At 36.5% G+C, this 19,816-nt stretch overlaps 1 pseudogene; it reads left to right on the top strand.

Moving 5' to 3' along the window:
• Nucleotides 1–15,133: 15,133 nt before the first annotated feature.
• Nucleotides 15,134–19,088, top strand: LOC130719303 (phenylalanine ammonia-lyase-like; annotated as a pseudogene).
• The last annotated feature ends 728 nt before the right edge of the window (nt 19,089–19,816 follow it).

Genomic DNA, 19,816 nt, shown 5'->3' with positions numbered 1-19,816 from the left:
AAAGGGCTACAACTCTCATGAAGGAAGTTTTCCCAAATGAAGTCGTTAAGACCCTCTAAAAATTCGCACAAGTTGACAGTTCTAATCTGCCAGTTATCAAACATTAGCTAAAACTTCAATTTTATTCAAACTTCCATAAAATTGTTCCAAATTGAACTTAGGGCCTTACAATACCACCCCCCTTAAAATAGTTTCGCCCTCGAAACTTAAGGGTTTACAAATAAATCGGGGTGTGACTCCCGCATCTTATCCTCTAACTCCCAGGTCGCGTCACCGGTCTCTTGGTTCCACACGATCTTCACTAAAGGTACCTCCTTGTTTCTTAAGCGCTTTACACTTCGATCGACGATCTTGATGGGTGGCACCTCCATTGTCAGATCATCTCTCAGCTGTAAATCGTCTGGCGTAATCACATGCGAATCATCTGCCATGTACTTTCGCAACTGCGACACATGAAGAACGTCATGGATGTTGGATAGAAACGGTGGTAGGGCGATCCTGTACGCCACCAGTCCAACTCGCTTTGTGATCTGGTACGGCCCAATAAACTTCGAAGTAAGCTTCTTGGACTTGATTGCCCTTCCGACACCTGTCATCGAGGTAACCCGCAAGAAGACATGGTCTCCGGCCTGAAATTCCAACTCCTTTCGTCGGTTGTCGGCGTAACTCTTTTGGCGACTCTGCGCGGTTCTCATCTTTTCCTGAATTCTCCTGACTTCCTCGGTGGTCTGTTGCACCAATTCCGGGCCAATCACCAAATTTTCTCCATCTTGATGCCAGCATAAGGGCGTACGACACCTCCGACCGTACAAAGCTTCGTAAGGTGCCATGCCGATGCTCGCATGGAAACTATTGTTGTAAGTGAATTCGATCAATGGCAGCATCTCATCCCAACTGCCCTTGTGATCCAACACACAGGCCCGTAGCAAATCTTCCAGCGACTGGATTGTCCTCTCTGTCTGCCCATCGGTTTGGGGATGATAGGCAGAGCTCAATCTCAACTTAGTTCTGAGGGCCTGCTGCAAGGCTCCCCAAAAGTGAGAGGTAAACCTCGGAACTCTGTCTGATACGATGCTGGTCGGTACACCATGTAGACGCACAAACTCAGCCACATAAATCTCCGCCAATTTCTCCACCTTGTACTTCAGGTTGATCGGGATAAAATGAGCGGTCTTTGTCAAACGATCAACAACAACCCAAATTGCATCGAACTTCCTCCGAGTTAAAGGTAAAGCCGTCACGAAGTCCATAGAAATACTGTCCCACTTCCACTCTGGGACATCTAGTGGTTGCAGCTTCCCTGCGGGCTTCTGATGCTCTACATTCGCTTTCTGACATGTCAAGCAAGTAGAAACATACTCAGCCACTTTTTTCTTCATCCCAGGCCACCAGAAGTGAAGTTTCAAGTCCTGATACATCTTGTTCATTCCGGGATGGATACTCAGTCTACTCTTGTGTCCTTCATCCAGGATCAATCTTCTCATCTCTGCATCGTTAGGCACACATATCCGTCCCTTGCATCGCAGAATATTGTCGTTCCCAATAGAGAACTCTGGTGCCTTTCCCTGAGCCACACGGTCTCGCCACTCAGCTATCCCTTCATCAGTCTCTTGTCTAGACTTGATCTCTTCCAAAAGTCCACTTGACACCGTCACCATTCCGAAACTCAGTCTTCCTGGTGCGAGCTTAACGTCCAAGCTCAGATCTCGGAAAGCATCCAACAGTTCTAACTCCTTGACCATCATTGAGGACACATGTATAGCCTTCCGGCTGAGAGCGTCGGCTACGACATTGCTTTTCCCCGGATGGTACTGTAGAGTGAACTCATAGTCCTGAAGGAATTCCATCCACCTCCGCTGCCTCATGTTCAGATCCTTCTGATCAAATAAGTACTTTAAACTCTTATGATCGTTGTAGATCGTGAACGTACTGCCATAGAGATAGTGTCTCCAAATCTTGAGAGCATAAACTATGGCAGCCAACTCCAAGTCATGTGTGGGGTAGTTCTTCTCATGAGTCTTCAACTGCCTTGAAGCATAGGCAATTGCTTTCTTATCTTGCATCATTACACAACCCAAACCATTGTGTGACGCATCACAGTACACGTCATAAGGTTCTCCTTCCTTAGGTAAAGCTAGTATGGGTGCGGTGGTCAGCCGCTTCTTCAACTCCTGGAAACTAGCCTCACACTTCTCCGTCCACGCAAACGGTTGATTTTTCTTTGTCAACTGGGTCAACGGCGAAGTCAACTTTACGTACCTATAGTAGCCAGCAAGCCCAACAAAGCTTCTGATGTCGCTTGCTGTCTTTGGTTGCTCCCATGACAGAATCGTCTCGACCTTGCTAGGGTCAACAGCCACACCCTGACTTGATATGACATGACCTAGGAACTTCACCTCTTCCATTCAGAATTCACACTTCGAGCCGTTAGCATATAGCTCCTTCTCTCGCAATACTCCTAGCACTTGACGCAAATGCTCTTCGTGTTCTTCCTTACTCTTCGAGTAAATCAAAATATCATCAATAAACACCACCACGAACTTGTCCAGGAATGGCCTGAACACTCTGTTCAGGTAGTCCATAAACACTGCGGGTGCATTAGTAACCCCAAACGGCATCACAAGATATTCATAATGCCCGTATCGGATCCTGAATGCGGTCTTCTGGATGTCCGATTCCTTGACTCGGATCTGATGGTATCCTGACTTAAGATCTATCTTCGAGAAGGTCACCGCTCCTCTAAGTTGATCCATCAAGTCGTCTATCCGAGGCATCGGATAACGGTTCTTCACTGTCACCTTATTCAGCTGCCGGTAATCCACACACAATCTGGACTTCCCATCCTTCTTCTTTACCAATAGCACAGGTGCACACAAACGCACACAGGCGTACACCTTGGGGCGCAAAAGGGATTCCAAAGCCCACTCTTCCTTCGATTGACATTCCATCAATCGATCTCAGAGTTCAAACATCTTAATATAATCAAACACTTAGTCTCAAGTATCACGGCAATGATACTAACTACAGACAATCTCACAGCCAAGCAAACATCTTAGCAAACAAGTCTACCCAATCTCACCATGAAGCTTTGAAAACATCTTTATCAAAAACAAAAACACCAACGAGTTCGGAAACTCGTAAACCCAAAACCCTTAGTGCTCTGGTTTCTCAACCGGAGCTCGGATACCACAATGTAACGCCCCGATTTCTCGAGTGTTACACAGTAACTAATTAACCAATTTTCGTAAAGAGTTTTCGTCGATTCACTTATTAATCTTCAATTAATGACAAACCTTTCATTTTACGAAAACTCTTGAAACATAACCTTTCCAAAAACACGCGGAAGTAACCAACATCGTAAAACTTTTTAAATAACCAACTGTAAAGAGTACGAATCAAAGGCCTGAATGAAAATAAAGATTACATCAAAACTTGTTCATTCGAATTTAAGCAATAAAATTGTTCGATACCAACACTTCGGAAACTCTCAACCCCAACAGAAAACAAAAGACTCTCAACCCAAACCCTATCCTTGGCCCCTTCCTCTTTATCTTCTTCCTCTTCATCAGAAGTGTAGTCGTCATCTGTAGTGGCTCGTCACGTAGCATCAACTCCCAAGAATGAGTCGTCGCCATTTTCTTCACGACCATCTACCCCCCCCAAATAAACACATAGCAAACAAGCAGGGTCAGGTCCAACAAAAGAATGATAATGACAAAATCAACAACAACATATATAATATAAGTACATTATATGTCTTTTATGGGAAAGAGTCAGTTACTAACGGAATCTCACTTCACACAACCCACCAAAACTTCCATGGCCATCTTCGTGCTTCCGCAGAGGCACGGTTATCACGGTGACCGCAGTCAACCAAATCACGTGGAGCCGCAATGATCCACAAAAGTTCACGGTGACCGCAGTCAACCAAATCACGTGAAGCCACACCGGCCCACAAGGTTCACGGGAGACCGCAGTCAACCCAAATAACTCCCTCGCGTGCAAGGTACCATCGTTCTCATGGACCATAGTCTACCTGACCTATGTCCAAATTATTCACATTTACTTGCAAGCGAGTTTATTACACTTTTCTCTTTGTTAAGTCTCTAAAGTCAATCCTAGAGTCTTATCATACTCTTTATACAACAACCTTCACAACACAACATTCACAGGTTACAAGGGAATTACAGCTAGGTGAGCGACCCTTGAACCATTAACTGAGAAAATAAATATAATCCACGTAAAGGAACGCAAGAACATTCACTCATGCATAATATATCATCGCAACTTCAACATATTGACAGCAGAAACAACTTTCACAAAAATAGAGCCACAGAATGCATCTTTCATCCAAAAATCACGTATGATACCTTTCTAGAAAGCTATTTTAAATATCTACAACTCTCTAGTTACACACTTGTTCATTTGAGTCCCAGAATTAGGTGATATTAGGTCTTAAAGCTAACTGTCCGGAACAGGAAAAACAGCAGGTGTGATAGTTACTAAACACGACCCCCAGATCACATTACTAAACCAAAAATTATAATTTTTATATGTCTGGAAAGATATTTCGAAAATCTACAACTTTCATGTTAATCACTGTTTCATTTGATGACCATAAAAAGGTAAAAAGGGGCTCTGAAGTCCGCGGTCCAGTACAGAAAACTGGCAGCGAAACTCCCATGCCTCTATGGTTTTCAAAAATAATTTTCCTTCCTTCCCCTTTGATCATGGCAATCTTGGTACAGCCCCAACAACCCAAATATCCACTCAAAATTTCAGAACCAAACATTTAGCAAGGATCATGTTAAAACAAGTGCAAAATAGCACAAAACTTAACAAATACCATGGCAACTCGCATAAAAACATAGATTCAGATCATAAACAACGTTTGAGGATCATATTCATGGCTTTTCAAGAGAAAAATTCCAGCAAGCAAGCATGTACAGGAAATCATGCAAAAACAGTCCAAAACTCAAGTTGTTTCTCATGGCAATTCATGACATATTCCCTAAAGAACCTACCCATTCCTAGAACCAGCCCTTACCTCGGGTTTTGAATGAATTTAGATGAAAAGAAGCAGGATTTTGATGGAGAGAAGTGAAGAATAGAAAGAGCTTCCTCTGCTGTCCAAAATTCTCCTTCCTCCACGTGCTTCCTCTCCTTCTCGCGTTTCCTCTCCTTCCTTGCGGTTTTTCTCTCTTTCTCGTGTCTCCTCCTCCTTGGTGGGCGGTGGCTGCTGGTGGTGCAAGGGTGACGAGTGGAGGCCTCTTAGGAGCAAGGGGAAGGGTGCTGGTTTGCTTGTTTGGTTGGTGTTTACGTGAAATATTTTCTGGTGCTGTTTTGCATGTAAGAAAATAAGGATTTCACTCTAATCCTTGCCTATAGGTGGCGGCCAGGGCTTGTGTGGGCTAGGGTTCTGGTTTCAGATCTGATACAGCCCAAGAAAAGAGTATTAATGGCTCATTAAAGCTCATAATTCAGAGGAAAAACCCGCTGCAGCCCCCTTCCTTTTCCATGGGCAGCCGGCGGCTCACCAAGCCTTAGGGTTTTCAAAACCCTTGCTTCTTTCCTTGGATCAGCCTTCCTTGGCCCATAATGCTCCATTCAGCCTAAGAACCTTCTGATTATGAGTTTAATCCACCACTTAACCCAAATTAAAAAGGTTTAAGCCCAAAACACAAACCCAACTTTTAATAAAATTTCGTAGGTACTGTACAGCCCGACCTTTGCTCATTAAAACAGGGATATCTGGAGCTACAGATATCGGATTTACCCGAACCCACATCGAGAATTTTCTTAACTTAAAGGGCTACAACTCTCATGAAGTAAGTTTTCCCAAATGAAGTCGTTAAGACCCTCTAAAAATTCGCACAAGTTGACAGTTCTAATCTGCCAGTTATCAAACATTAGCTAAAACTTCAATTTTATTCAAACTTCCATAAAATTGTTCCAAATTGAACTTAGGGCCTTACATGGATCGTCAGAGTCTTCTACACCATCAGAGCCTCTGAGCCTTCAGAGTCTTTTGGTTGTCAGATCTTCTGGATCATCAGAGCTTCAAGTGAGCTGAGTCCTTATCAGAGCTTGTTTACTTCAGATCTTCTGAAGCTTTTCCACTGTTCAGACTGAACATGGAGAATGCGAAAGCGTTGCTTGGGTCACTCTTTAAGCATAGTGCATCTGATTTGTGTGAGATAAGATAGAGGTCAGAGCCTGTAAATAGCTCACTCAGAAAAACACGTTAGAGTACCATAATTGTTCATATCAAAAGGTTAACTTGTAATCATCAAAACATAGAGTTGTACTACTAGATCAAAACTTGATCTTACATGATTCACCTTAGTTACGACTAATGATAGCCTAGGAACCAAGTTTGATCGAAGAAAAGTCGGCGCACACAATTAATGTGTGTGGCCGTGAGCACCTCTAAGGGAGGAAGAAAATTTGTTTTTCAAAAACTTGTCTGATCGCGTTAGATTATCGTACCTCGGAGTATATGCTACTTCGTGTAACCTTAGTGAGTATCGAGTGCTGAGTTTCTGATTGATTATGATGGAATTCTGTGATTTATTGCTTTAAGGTTCATTTGAAGAATTTCCAGAAGAGGAAGGCGTAGAGTGTGAAGGAACGTTCGAGGATAACCCTGGAGGAACTACAGGTGAGGGCTACTCACTGAACTATTAGTTAATGCTTTAGGTGTCGACGCATTCGACTTGATTTACTGTTTATGCACTTGTTTGTGTTTGACTGGGAAATGTTTTCTGAGGCTTCGGCTGACAATGATGATTATTCATCTCTGTACTGTTTTTGAGATTGATTCACATGCTATGTGCTAAATGGCTAATCTAGGATGTGTGATATTGTGCTATATGCTAAGTGCTACATGGTTAATCTAGGATGTGTTGATATATGTGCCATGATTGTTGGACTGTGCTAATTTAACTATGCTATTACACATATATCTGTTGTACTTCAGAGTGAGGATAACGGGCATGTTATGCCAAATTTATTATGAGATTTTGGGAAAGTTTGACGGGACGAACGGAGATTCGGGCCTTGTTATTGTTTTAGCGGATCGAGACATTCTCTGGGAGTTATTTGGGATTATGGGATCTTTGAAACTCATAAGATTGCGATAAAACTAAAGGGAAACTATTTTACAAGGAAAATTCATAATACATTAAACAACCTCTAAACCTTTAAATAATGATAACAATCTCGGATGAAAGCTTAGGATTTGAATATTAGTTTTGGAAAATGAGAAGTGTCGTCGAATCCAAGTTTTGGGGAAACTATAAGTTTCTGAGTATGTTGATACTCCTTCACTCTTTGAGCAGTTTATTTAGCCATCCAAGGGATGAGCTGAGAAGCTTCACTGAGGCGTGAGACCTCGTGAAAGCATGGGACTTCACTGAAGCTTGAGACTTCGTGCAAGTGTGTAAATTCACTGAGGCGTGAGACCTCGTGAAAGCATAAAACTTCACTGAAGCGTGAGACTTCGTGAATGTGTGAGATTTCACTTAAGCGTGAGACTTCGTGAAAGTATAGATGACTCGAGAAGTTATCATGAGTGATTGCACTCTTTTTATGATTAATTGTCTTTTGTCGCAGAATCGACTTTTACCTTAGGGTATTCTTTTTAGAGACAATAAGTTAGCTAGAACACGTGGCGACGTGTCGAGTGAGGTCGGAGACGTTGTTTGGCTAAACACTTTGCATTCATGCACACATTTTGAGGTTAATACACGGCGAGATACCGGACCTCGGTGGATTCCAAAATGGTCATAAGACCCGGATTTCCATATAAGAACACTGCGGTGATTCTTCGTAGCAGACAGAAATGGCAGACCTTCGGGTTCACTGCTGATCTGACTACACTTTGTTTGGTATAAGAGACACGCGAGCATAAATGGTCCCACCGTGGCTGGTGTTAGGGCTGACTCGTTGATGCCCATCCCTCCGGAATGCATCTTGTCAACCGGCATTGCATTCATGCAACATGCATACTGACTTAGTTGCTGAGTGTGATTGATACTTGTTAATCTATTTGATGCATGTTAATTGTTATTATTGTCGTTATATTCATTGTGAAATATACAACTCTATGATGCTATCTCTAACTTATAAGCCTAAGTAGCTACCCTTTAAACTGTATCTATTGGAGTTACTACTTACATAATTCTTTGGAGTTGACCTTCGCGTCTTCTGTGTGTGCTTTGGCGGACTACGCCCATTGTCAGATGTCCATGGTGGACTGGTTCACGATGGTTCACCCTTCGGGGGGGACTAGATTCGAGATGTTAGATCAGGATGACCCAGGCTCATGGGTGGTCGACCCCGCTGGCCACCGAGCGAAGTACTCGGGGAGGATCATGGAGGACCGTGTCGACCGAGTGGGACACTTGACGGAAGGAGTGCTGAGGAGATACACTGTGTGCTTCAACCTACCACTCGGCGTGCGCTGCGGACCCGGTGTAGGAGCACCACCACCACCGTCATCTTCGGATGATGAGGACCCCTCAGAGGAGGAGCCTGTGGGAGGGACTTCTGCGGAATCTAACTCACCTACTATTGCTGTCATTGATGATCATGGTTCGGGCCCTAAGCCCGTGAGGCCAGCACAGGAGCGCATCGCGGTAGCGAGAGGAGGGAGGATGGTGTACATTGACTTAGTCGTTCTGGATTCAGATTCGAACGACGATCACGCTAGCATGTAGTTTTGAGTGCTGGTGTGAGCTCCTCGAGACAGCATTAGTGTAGGAGTAGAGTCTTAGCTCTGACCGTCATGTTACATTTGGGGACAGGGTAGTTTCATGCCGATAGCTTTTTGTGTGGTTTCTCTACGGAAATCACAGAGAGTTGGTTGGACTAGGGGGTCTTGTTTTAGGCCGTTTGGGCTGACTTATTCTCATTTTTGAGGGATTGTGTTGCGGACACTTACCTTTCCTTTTGGACTGTACATATTGCCTACGGGCGTTACTTTCTGATACTTCCCGTCACTGGAGGTTACTCGTGACGTGGTTTGCTACTTACAGCGGGGGCTGTAATTATATTGTACATTAGTCATGTTACTTTTTGTTGTGGAGTTTTATTTCATTAAGTCTTTAGTTTTATTATTTAAACAAATCGAAAAAAAATATTCACGTTTTTCCGCTTTAATTTCTTTTTGGTTACAAAAGTGACGCCACCGAAATCGGGGTGTTACAGCAATCAACGCATGAGAAGTTGTTAACGGCTAGTTTTTCTTTAATCAAAATTAACTGCCATTGTGATGTCAGCAAAGAGAGCATTGCATCATCAAGCAACTGCCCTATAACTACCCCCAATGGGCAAGTTGTCTTCACTTCTCAACGGCCTGTGTTTTTTTTTTCTGAAATCCTTATTTCTCTCTCAATTGTTATCTGTTTGTCTTGTTCAGTTCTTGTCATTTTCAACATGTCTCAATCCTCAGGAAAGGTTGATTCTTCTGATGCAAAGGTTGTCACTAACAAGTATGGTGTTAGGTTCATGGGTCTGAAAGGTGGGTCTTCAACAACCATTTCATCCAAGAATGTGAAATCCCTATCTCAGTCAAGAAAGAAAGTGAAAACACCGTCAAGGAAGCAGTACAAATCACGCCTTCATGGAGATTGTTCCTGACATGCAAATCTTGAGGATATCCCCTCTGATGAAGAAGAACCCTTTCATGATGCTCCTGCAAGCATCAATGCGGAAGAAACCCCCATGGGTTCCGATCGTGGTGTTATGCCCGATGTCGAGGCATCTGCTCCTCAGGACACAGATATTCCTCAAGAAACCCCAATCCCAGAAAGCCCTGATGATGAGGATGTGATCGTTGAAGAGACCGTTCCCATTGAAACTGCTACATCTCCTTCATCATCAAAGAAGTGTGATATAAAGGGCCTATATCCTCTGAAGAAACCCACTCTGATGATCCAAATCAAATTCTTGTTGATGATGAAGTTCCTCTGTCTGAGAATATGAATATGAGGGGCGTATCAAATGAGAGCAATGTTAATTGTGAAATATGAGAGGATTGAATCTTGACCATTTGATCTAACATAAATGGTCAAGATTAAAACATAAAGTCACATGTTTTTTTTTTTTTAAATTCACATGATCATTAATTAACATTTAATCGCAACCACTCATATTAGATCAAATGGTCAAGATTCAATCCTCTAATCTCTCACAATAAGCATTGCTCTCACTTGATACACTCTCTATGAATATGATAATTAACATTTAATTATTCAAAAGATCATTTAATTATTAATAAGTTCATTTATCATAGTATTCACTTTTAGTATTTTAAAGATATATATTTATATTTACATTTAATATTAATTATTTTTATTATATCCAACTTTATTAATTGTCAATGCGCTAATTATTGTGGCTCTGTTTTGTGGACAGGTAAGGAAGAAATATGATAATAATCATATCTTGTAGTTATCTAGTGTTTGTTGCGTCAGCAAGATATGACGTTATCTTGTCTCTTATCCTATCTTGTCCATCATGTGTAAAAGTTATCCTGAGGGGAGAGCTAGAATATAATTATTTTTTTAGAGAGCAAAAGAGATTATTAATGAACGAAAAAGGGAACAAACCCAACAAGAGGATGAGGCAAGAACTTATCCTTACAGGATAGGATAACAGTTATTTATTCTCTTTCGATTTCGGAAGCCCAAAATAACTTTTTTCAATATATAATGATATTAATTAATAAATAAAAATTTTTATTTTTAATTAAAGTAAAAATAAATCAATAATTATTCATTAAATAGTAAAATGGATTACTCACTTATAAAAATTAATTTATTAACAGTAATAGACTAATTTTCTATTATCACCAATTATTATAATCATTTCTCTACTTATATAATAATTTAAACATAAATTAGTTTATAGAAATTAATATTTTTCATAATATTTATTTAATTTAGTTAACCTCTATTTTTAATTTTTATCACTTATCAAAACAAAGTTAAAAATTTGTTATACATTTCCTTTTGTAACCAAAAAAACAAAACTAAGTTAAAAACAATTGATTGACTACATAATTTTAATTAAAATAGACTCCCTTTAAAAATAAGCTAATCAATAAAATTAATTTACTGATAGTTATTTTACAACATATATATGCTCATTTACAAAAATGTAAAAAAATTTAAATTAATAGAATAATCACTTTTTAAAATGATAATTTAAGGAATCAATTTTTAAATGTACTTTTTATTCAAAGAAAAATTTGATACATTTTTCTAATTATATATCATATCCTGTTATTATCTTGTGCACCCCAAACACAAGATAGGATAAGAGTCTATCATGGTCTTATCATATCTTGTCCTTATCCAACTCGTTATCATATCCTACGTTTATCCTATCTTATCCATCAAACAGGCCCTATATATATATATCTATATAACACTAACTCAACTCAACTCAGCTTCAATCAAAAAATTATTGACTCCCAAAAATTACTTAATTCCTAGACGCACAATGGCAGTTAAAGCTTCATTTTTGTTTATTTGCTTCACAGTTTTATTTTTCATAGCATCTGAACCCGGTATTTCTTTTTGTTGTTTGTTTCTTATACAATTAGCTAAGCTAAAAATTTAAATACTATGTATACTTATTTAACTTGGACGCATGCTATGTAAAATAGTGAGCAATGAAAGGTTAAGGTTTTGACAAATGTGAATGAATTTTGCAGGTTTTAAGACGCAAGTCAGTGCAATTGCATGCACCGTCGATAAAGACTGTGTTTCACTACAATGCGGTCGTTGTCCTGCAAGCTGCATTCTAAAAGCATGCGCCTGCGGATGTCCTCCAAAAATTGAAAATGTTGACAAAACTGTCTAAGCAAATGTTGAGCGTATTTGTATGGTTCAAAACAATAATGTAATGGCCCTAAAATTATTTATATGTAATAAGAGGTTGAAATGCAGACATAATTAAGTATATCAAATATATCTTCCTCAAAAAAATCTCATCTTAACAATTATTTTTTTTTTTGAATTTATGGCGTCGCTTACCAAAGGAATAAATATACACTCAAATAAGCGTATTAAGAAAAATACCATCTTTATGAGAAATGATAGGGGTAGTGGGAAAATTGAATAATTATCTAGTTTTAAATAATATAATTCAAGTAGGTTAATTGAAAATTGTGAAGTCATTGTATATTAATCCAACTTTTTATTTTTTATTTTTATTCTTTCAATTCTGATTAATATTAAGTTAAATGCTAAATGGGAAACTGTAAAATCTTCTTAATTAACTTGGTATTATTTCTCATCCTTTTATTTTTTCATTCAGTTGATTTGTTTTGATTAATTTTGAGCACAAAAAAAGCACAAAAAATAAGAAACTTATTAAGTTTTTTTTGAAAGACTTATTAAGTTTTTATTAAAACTGACTTAACTTGATTTACTAATTCATTATAAGTTTTGATAGATATGTATATTTTTTTTTGAAACTGATACATATTAAGACTATATAAATATGATATAGTCACGATTAGTTGCATGTACAATTTGATCTATGCTCTAGTTTGCTATTCACGTTACCATTCATTTAAAAGAACCAAAAATTAATTTGACAATAATTATTATTTTTATTTCACGTGAATATAAAGAGTAATGGAAATTAATTGATCTTAATATGTTTAATTTTAAAAAGAATTAATTAACCTTTCAATATTGATCACTAAGAGGCTTTTCAAGATGTGATGTAGTTTACACTTACAAAAGTGTCTTTAGAATCTGCATTGAGGAACAAAGTTTCTTTCTGAAACAATCTCTTGATAAAAAAATTGTTATATTGGTTTTTGAGTCAACTTACTCAATTACCTAAGATACAAATTTATTTGAACTAAAAATTTCATTTCACCAATATCACATAATGAGACTCTAAATTATGGATGCTGGCATTAAGTGAAAATGTAAAAAGTTTAAAATTTGTATAATGAATATAAAAAATGTTATTAATGGCTAACTAATATTGTGATTGAGGTAAAGGTCATGTCAAATTTACTTATTATTGTTTAAAATTTTTCGAAAATTTTGGTTAAAAATTAAATTGAAATAATAGTAATGTTTAATTTTGGATACCAATTATTGAAAATTTTCACAATAAGTTTTTAATATTATGAATAACAGGTTATTAATAACTAATAAATATTTTTATTATGTGAAAGTCAAGTCAACTTTACTCTTACTTATTATTATCATTATTATTTTTTAAAATACTATTTCTCAAGTTGTGATTGAAAATATGGGAAATTGAAAATGTTATAATTAGAAATTAATATAAAAAATTATCAATTAAAAAATTAATTTTTTGATTAATGTAAAGGTCAAATTAATATCATTATTATTATTACTATTATTATTATTATTATTCTTCGTAGTAGTAGTTATTCAATTAATAATTCTTCATATAATCTTAAAAATATTTATATATTTATAGTTAAATATATTAGTTAATATTTACTCAAGTCAATTTTTCTAATAAATGATTTTCGAATTAGAATTTTAAATATAGCTAACATTTAGTACACGTTTAAATCAAATTATTTTTTGAAAGAAGGTTCAATATTACTATTATATAAAAGAATATGAATATGAGAGGCGCATCAAGTGAGAGCAATCTTAATTGTGAGAGATGAAAGGATTGAATCTTGACCATTTGATCTAACATGAATGGTCAATTTTAAAACATAAAGTCACATGTCTTTTTTAAAAAGTCACATGATTATTAATTAACATTTAATCTCAACCACTCCAGTTAGATCAAATAGTCAAGATTCAATAATCTCGTCCCTCACAATAAACATTGTTCTCACTTGATACGTTCCCTATGAATATGATAAGTAACATTTAATTATTCAAAATATCATTTAATTATTAATAAGTATCATTTTTCATAATATTTATTTTTAGTATTTTAATCATATATATTTATATTTACATTTAATATTTAAATCTTTATTATATCCAACTTTATTAATTGTTAGTGCGCTAATTATTATGGCTGTTTTGTGGACAAAATAAGGAAGGAATAAGATAATAATCATATCCTGTTGTTATCTAGTGTTTGTTACGTCAGCAGGATAGGACGTTATCATATCTCTTATCCTATCTTGTCCATCATGTGTAAAAGTTATCCTGAGGGGAGAGTTAGAATATAATTATTTTTTTTAGAGAGCAAAAGAGATTATTAATAAACGAAAAAGGGAACAAACCCAACAAGAGGATGAGGCAAGAACTTATCCTGACAGGATAGGATAACAGTTATTTATTCTCTTTCGATTTCGGAACCCCAAAATAACTTTTTTCAATATATAATGATATTAATTAATAAATAAAAAATTTTATTTTTAATTAAAGTAAAAATAAATCAATAATTATTCATTAAATAGTAAAATAGACTACTCACTTATAAAAATTAATTTATTAACAGTAATAGACTAATTTTCTATTATCACCAATTATTATAATCATTTCTCTACTTATATAATAATTTAAACATAAATTAGTTTATAGAAATTAATATTTTTCATAATATTTATTTAATTTAGTTAACCTCTATTTTTAATTTTTATCACTTATCAAAACTAAGTTAAAAATTTGTTTTTCATTTCCTCCTGTAACAAAAAAAAAACTAGGTTAAAAACAATTGATTGACTACATAATTTTAATTAAAATAGGCTCCCTTAACAAATAAGCTAATCAATAAAATTAATTTACTGATAGTTATTTTACAACATATATATGCTCAATTACAAAAATGTAAGAAAATTTAATTAATAGAATAACCACTCTTTAAAATGATAATTTAAAGAATTTGCATGTATTTTTTATTCAAAGAAAAATTTGATACATTTTTCTAATTATATATCATATCTTGTTATTATCCTGTGCACCCAAACACAAGTTAAGATAAGAGTCTATCATGCTCTTATCATATCCTATCCTTATCCAACTCTCTATCATATCCTGCTCTTATTTTATCTTATCTTAGCCACCAAACAGGCCCTATATATATCTATATAACACTAACTCAACTCAGCTTCAATCAAAAAAATATTGACTCCCAAAAATACTCAATTTCAAGACGCACGATGGCAGTTAAAGCTTCATTCTTGTTTATTTGCTTCACATTTTTATTTCTCATAGCATCTGAACCTGGTATTTCTTTTTGTTGTTTGTTTCTTTTACAATTAGCTAAGCTAAAAATTTAAACACTATGTATACATTATTTAACTTGGACGCATGCTATGTAAAAGAGTGCAATGAAAGGTTAAGATTTTGACAATGGTCAATGAATTTTGCAGGTTTTAAGACGCAAGTCAGTGCAATTGCATGCACCGTCGATAAAGATTGTGTTTCTCTACAATGCGGTCGTTGTCCTGCAAGCTGCATTCTAGGAGCATGCGCCTGCGGATGTCCTCCAAAAATTGAAAATGTTGGAAAAACTGTCTAAGCAAAATAAAAGTTATGTTGAGCCTATTTGTATGGTTCAAAACAAGAATGTAATGCCCCTAAAATTATTTATATGTAATAAGAGGTTGAAATGTTGACATAATTAAGTATATCAAATATAACTTCCTAAGAAAATCTCATCTTAACAATTGTTTTTTTTTAATTTATGGCTTTTCTTACCAAAGGGATAAATATACACTCAAATAACCGTATTAAGAAAAAGATCATCCTTACAATAAATGATAGGGGTAGTTGGAAAAGTGAATAATTATCTTGTTTTAAATAATATAATTCAAGTAGGTTAATTGAAAATTGTGAAGTCATTGGATATAAATCCAACATTTTAACTTTGATTTTTATTCTTTCAATTCTGATTAATATTAAGTTAAGTGTTAAAGTTATCATTCATTTAAAAGAACCAAAATTAATTTGATAATACTTATTATTTTAATTTCATGTGAATATAAAAAGTAATCGAAATTAATTGATATAAATATGTTTACTTTTATTAAGAATTGATTGACCTTTCAATATTGATCACTAAGGCTTTTCAAAGTGTAATGTAGTTTACACTTACAAAAGTGTCTTTAGAATCTGCATTGAGGAACAAAATTTATTTCTGAAACAATCTCTTGATAAGAAAATTGCTATGTTGATTGATGAGTCAACTTACTCAATTACCTTAGATACAAATTTATTTGAACTAACAATTTCATTTCACCAATATCACAAAATGACACTCTAAATTATGGATCGTGGGATTAAGTGAAAATGTTAAAAATAGAAGTCCAAACGAGAGTCTTGTTTTCGAAAATGGAGTGTGAACTTGAAGTCCTAAAAATACAGAGTGTGTGTGAACTTGAAAAATAAAGTAGTTGTTATTTCGATCCCACTCCTGACATATAAAATTTGAAAACGCCCTTGAAAGTTTTTTCGCTTGCACTTTTAAGTGTGTTACTCACGCCTAGGCACTTTAAAGTGCGAAATTTGCAATTTAGTGCGTTACTTTAAAGTCCCTAACGCACTTCATAGTGCCAATTTCGCACGTTAAAGTTACGCACTTTTAAGTGCGAAAATTGCAAATTTCAGCGTTTCAGTCCAAAAAATTGAATTTCTTCAGTCTCGGATCAAGACGGACTAAACTACAAAGTTGAAGCGAAAAATAAATTAATTGCATGCTTGTCGCTTTGCCACAAGAGTTGTGTCCTGGATCCAAATTTCTTCATCTACTATTTTATTTTGAATTTTGAAAACATTTTATTCCACCATAAATCTTCAAATATTTTATCTTGATTTACTATGGTGGTCTCATAATTTTAAAAAATCATCTGATATCAATTCTGTTGAAATTTGCAATTAAATGCGCTTTCAATTTACAGCTAAACGCAAAGTGCGTGAACTACGCACTTTAAAGTGCGCTGCGTAGGTGACGCACTTTAAAGTGCTTTTAGTTGTAGAAAAAAATCTGAAAACGACAATTGTAACAGCGACGGCGGCCGCGACGATGAACAAATGAGAATGCGCTATAACGATGACAGAAAAATGAGAGAGAGAGAGAGAGAGAGAGAGAGAGAGAGAGAGAGAGAGAGAGAGAGAGAATATTGAGATTGAGTTTGATGATGGGTATGAAGATGAGATGAAGATGGGTGGTGTTGGTGAGAAAGAAGGGAGAGGATGTGAGGAATGGGGTGGAGAGTTGTTATGTTTTCTTGGTTTTTTTTTCCATTAATCGAATTTTAGTAGTTTTGCTATTCCATTAATGACATATTTGTCTTTTCACAATTTTAGGGTGTGGAACTAGATGTGAGGGGGTGCTAATAACAATTACCAAAAATTAAGGAACTGCAGCAAATACGTTAAGTGTGGATCGCATGCTAGTTCGAGCACTAAACTGAAATCCATGAACCACAAAGGGAGCAGTTGAGAAACCACATCTTAATTTGAATGCGGAACCTCTATAGGACAGTTAGGGAAAGAATGAAAGTTATAACGAAAACTTCAGATCCCCCAAAGGTTAGCTCAAGTGGTAAGAGTTAGGGGACACATGGGTTTGGAAGGGAGAAGGGTGAAGGGTCGAAATTTCAATCGTGAGGATGACTTATTACTAACATTACTAACAACTAATATTTTTCAATATTTTATCTTAAATATTTTTCAATTAATCCATTACAATATAAATTTTTGTTTGTTTAAATTTCTAGGTACCATGCATGTTTATGTGAATCAGCTAGAGCTGGCGTGAAGGCCAGCAATGATTGGGTCATGAACAACATGAACAATGGCACTGACAGTTACATTGTTACCATCGGCTTTGGCGCCACCTCGCATCATAGAACCAAAAATGGCAATGCTTTGCAGCAAGAGCACATCAGGTACTAACTCAATTCCACACACACTAACTAACTAATATTTGTTTACCGCTTAGTACGAGCACCCGTGAAAATGAATTAGTATTTGCTGTCGGCGGTGAGTACCCAGGCTCATTAATTCATTTCTAATTACCAATTAATTAATCATTATGTTTACAAATTCATTGTATAAAATAGAAGTTGTTGATGTTTATTGTATATTTTTGTTTTCAGGTTTTTCAAAGTTGGAATATTTGGCAATGGTACCGAGACAACACGATGCCACAGCCGACAATTAGAGAAGCGATGCTAGTGAGGAACAACACTCTTCTCCAAGGATACTCAGGCATAAGATTTGAAATCCTAGAAGCTATCACCAAGCTCCTCAACAACAACATGACCCCATGTTTACCACTTCGCGGTACTGTCAGGACTTCTAGTGATTTGGTCCCTCTTTCTTACATTGCTAGCTTGCTTACTGGTTGACCAAAATCCAAAGCTGTTGGACCGTCTAGCGAGGTACTTAATTCCAAGGAAGCTTTGAAGGTGCGAAAAACACTAGAAAGGGGGGTTTGAATAGAGTTTTTCAACAAAAGTTTTCCCCTTTTTAAGTTTTTACAAACTTAAAGATAAGAACTAGGTGCTAAAGAATATGAAGTAGAGCACACAAGTATTTTATCATGGTTCACTTCAGATAAAAGCTCAAGTTAATCCAGTCCACCCGTGAAGGTGATTTCTTCCTTCTTCTGATGAAGTCAATCCACTAAAATCAATGAATGTTACAACTGCACTTGCAACCTGCAAAGTGACTAATAGTACACTGATTTTCTCACTAGTATACTCTCAAGAAGCTGATCTACCGATCCTCTCAAGACTAGCTAAACATTGAACCAAACTTGATTCAGTCCTCTCAAGATCTGACCAAACTTGGTCTCTTAAGGAACTTTACAAAGTGTTTGTAAAAGGTTTTGGGTTTACAAGAAATGCTTCTGAAAAGCTAATGGTAAACTCAGATGTTCAAGAACAATGAAGAAATATTGCTAAGAGATCGGTTAGAATCGATTCAAGAAAATCAGCAAAGTTTCTTAGCTTCTTTATTCTATGTTTAGCCCTTATATACTCCAAGGTATTTGGTGTAGCCGTTGCTAGGGTTTTGCCGGTTGTAGTGACAATCTTGTAATATCAGACTGTTAGGCTGAACGTGGTAGGTGGCGGGCAGGCTATGACTATACGATGTGTACTATGACAGCGACCTGTTCTTTCACCAGCTGACTTATGATCTGGAGTGCTTCAGATGGATGTTGGTGAAGCTTCTGATCAGAGTCAGACGGAAGCTTGGATCCTCTGACCTTGCAAATTCTGCTTCTGGGCATGTTCCTCAGAACTTATGAACGCCAGAGCGAGAATAGCTTGGGTCTTCAGAGCCAACTTCTTGCAGGTCTTTAGAACTTGAGTCTTCTACTTCAGGACCGTTCCTTCTGGAACATCCGGTCTTCAGAACTTCTGACTTCAGTTCTTCAGTACCTCTTGAGAGCTTTTATCTTCAGAACTTTTGAAGGATTTGCCACTGTTCTAAATGAACATGGCGAGCTTTAGAACTCTCTTTTGGTTACTCTTGGGTCTTCATCTTCTGATGGAATCGGCTTGGGTCAGAATCAAAACCTGTTTGTCACAACTATAACAGGCAAACGTTAGAGTACCATAATTGTTCATCCTCAAAATCCTTAATTGTAATCATCAAAATATAGAGATGCAACCATTGATCAAATCTTGATCTTACAATCTCCCCCTTTTTGATGATGACAAAACAAGTATTTTGATGAACAATTCTTAGTCAATAAACTGAATACACAAGAGAGAAGAGATCAGAGTTAAAACTTATCCTTGTGTAACGGTTTATGTTGCTCCTTCTGAATCTAGGATTGCACCTGATTCTGAGCTGGGGTCTCCCCCTGACTCCCCCTGAATCTATGA

This window comes from Lotus japonicus, chromosome 5 (genome assembly GCF_012489685.1).
Source record: "Lotus japonicus ecotype B-129 chromosome 5, LjGifu_v1.2".
Taxonomy (NCBI): domain Eukaryota; kingdom Viridiplantae; phylum Streptophyta; class Magnoliopsida; order Fabales; family Fabaceae; genus Lotus; species Lotus japonicus.
This window is presented reverse-complemented; position numbering and strand designations above follow the sequence as displayed.